The sequence below is a fragment of the Zea mays genome, chromosome 1 (genome assembly GCF_902167145.1).
Source record: "Zea mays cultivar B73 chromosome 1, Zm-B73-REFERENCE-NAM-5.0, whole genome shotgun sequence".
In the NCBI taxonomy this organism is placed as follows: domain Eukaryota; kingdom Viridiplantae; phylum Streptophyta; class Magnoliopsida; order Poales; family Poaceae; genus Zea; species Zea mays.
In genome coordinates, this window is record NC_050096.1 from 228,686,692 (window position 1) to 228,689,734 (window position 3,043).

Consider the following 3,043-nt stretch of genomic DNA (forward strand, 5'->3'; position numbering starts at 1 on the left):
TAGTGACAGCAAAATATGCGATCTGTTTTCTGTATATTGCGAGAAGCACTTTCATGAAGACCTGGAGGAAGTGAGAAGAAACTGGGGAATTCTACCATGCCCTAGTCCCAAATAGAACAGTGTATATATAGACAGGCACATTCTACATGAACAGTTCTGCATCATGTAATGTCAATAAACTTTTGATTATCTGGCAAACGTGGCATTAAAAAAAGATGGAAATGCGGCACAACTTTGCTCATGCTGGTTCATCAAATTTACACAGAACTCTTCTTGTCGAGGACATGGCCTCCCTCAAAATAATTACACTATTGTAAGTATGTGTAACACGCGAAAAGAACACAATAATTACATGGCTCAAAACTTACAACACAACACAAGGTAGTGTGTACTACCCAACACGGTATAAAATTATGAAGCAGTAGTAGTGCACAAGACACAGCGCATGCGAGACTGGCCTGATGGGGAACCATCCTCATCGTACATGCCTCCGTCACTATCCTGACCACTGTTTGATCTCATCGAGTCTAAGCCACCTTCAAGGCAAGACAGATGATACGCATGGCAGCAGTAGAACACGATGACAGATATGTCCTGGATAGGCAAAGGATCGAAGCACAAACAACACCGGGCACCACATCTTGTTCTGGACTTGATATCTAGAGCCCGGACGCTAGATGATCTCTCGTGTCCCCGCGATGATCCATCGTCAGCTCTGTTTCCGTGTACCTCCTCGTCCATGCTTACCATGTATACCCCACGCCGAGCCTCGTGGTAGTATTTAACCAAAAGGTTAACACAGTCAGCTTGAACAAAGCAAGTTTCGGATGAAAATGTCCAAAATTCGAGATGGTTGAGGCATGGAGCAGCACAGTATACGAAAGAAAGTAAACCTTAAGTATATCGTTGCATCCATTTCACAATGAAGTTTCTGTCCGGTAATCCGTCACAATTTTCACAAGACGATCCTGCAACCTATCAAAAGCATGAGTGAACACTCAACCAGGGGATGAAATGGTTGGATTAAGAATCATGGCAGATCGTTTTGAGTATATTTGCCAAGGTTTTAGTCATGCAAGAAATTCTGTAGCTCAGTTCTTTTATGATAAATTTTGATGGAACATACCGAGGTATTTCTAAGCCATCAGGAACCAAACTGACAATGTACAGAGGATCAAGATTGCCAACTGTATGTTCCAATAGATTCCCTACCTGCCCAACGGACATAGAAATTGAACTAAGAAATAGAAGATGCCTCAGTCTAAGCAAGATTAAGCATCATTTATTTCAGTTACCATTTCAGGCTTCTGGAGGCATTGTCTAATCAGTTCCTCCCACAGTTCATCATCATGCTGTTCCGTAACAAATTCAACAGCCTGTATGCATATTCAAGATGCATGTTACTGTTCAATCCCATATATCAAGTTGGCTAATATAGAACAACATGTCTCAGAAATGGTAATATAATTGGTAGGCAAGTTAGAACCTCCTGCATGTCTTCCAATTTGTTTATAATTGTCGACAGAGCTTCCTTAGCATTGCCCATTCGACCAAGGACAAAACTTGCTCCCTTACAAGTTCTTTTTGTGCAAAGATTTCATATGCCTGAATAACAATAACAAATTATCAAGCCTATGATTAACTAAATAGAAAATTTTATGATGTGATTCTTTGGGGAAACTATGACCTTGTCAAGCCTGTAATGCTGACTGGTTAGAAGGAAGGGTAGTAGCATCCTTGTCTCGTAGTCTGCATAAAGCTCCACCTATAATGCAAACAGTTTTGACTTGCAAGTTATTGTCAAAACACAAAGTAGATGTAAAAAATAATTGGGGAAATGGACATGACAATGGAAGGCAGAAAAGGTACCTGCATATCATGAAAATCCTTTCCAGCGTGTATATCTATCTCAAATAAAGCATGCAAATACAGGTGTAACAAATATCTCTTGTCACATTTTTTACTGGTATGCAACAGCTGCTCCACAACTTCATATGGGAGAATGATATCACGATGTTGGGTCCGTAGGTGAACTGTTCTTTTATTGTCCACTATCATAAGATTGACAATCTGAAGAATATTAAAAAAAGTGTTTAAGTCAAGGATATGGAATGCTTTTTCTAAAACGTACCACTGTAGAATGTAACTTTGTATTAGCAGCTAAATTGGACTCCTCCATTTTGATACCTTATCATGAATAGCATCATACAAGTTGTATTTCTCAATAAACTCGAATACTTCTGGCTTCAGGAGCTGAACCAAATGGGTTTAATTAGAAAGAATTTGACAATAAAAATGTATATTTTGATATGTGCCTACAAATACAACTTTAGGATGTACTTACTTCAGCATAAAGAGAAAGTGCCTTTTCGTATTGACCATTGATCACATACAATTCAGCTAATGACTACATGGCACATAAGGCAGATATCAACCAAAGAGGGAAAGAATATGAAGTGTAAATATATGTTTTACATTCATTAAATGATGTCCCTCCCCACCTCTTTCAATGAATCAGCCATCGATGAGGAGTTTAGCTGTGGCTCAATGGCAGATATGACCGGTGAGGCTGAGTATAATGTCGGTGGCTTTCCGCTAGCTAGCAGAACACGTGACATGGTCAACCCTCAACATATAATTCATCTAATTATCAGGCTATTACTATAATAAGGTTGATGTTGTCAACTGCAAAACCTCATAGATTTGTAGTCACTAAAGCTTATAATAAAAATATTCTACAAAGGCGAGGTGGACGACTGATCAAGGCAAGGACACCGAGGTAGGGCTGATCTACAACGCAGACTACAACAACATGGCGATGCACGCTAGCTCTCACCAACGATGAAGCCCAAGCCCAATCACCCCACCATAAATAGACCTCGCTATTTGTAATGTTTCTCTAGTTTCGTTTGAGCTACAACCAAAATCTAAGAGGGTGGCAACTGATCAACATGCTGTTGTACGTTGACATTGTAATGCATAGCTCTTCAGCTTTTAGAATGTGACTGTCTATTTATGAATAATGTTTTCTTCATGAACTGGC

At 39.6% G+C, this 3,043-nt stretch overlaps 1 pseudogene; it reads right to left on the bottom strand.

Moving 5' to 3' along the window:
• Window positions 1–322: 322 nt before the first annotated feature.
• On the bottom strand, window positions 323–2,595 carry LOC103643365 (vacuolar protein sorting-associated protein 41 homolog; annotated as a pseudogene).
• Between the last annotated feature and the right edge of the window lie 448 nt (window positions 2,596–3,043).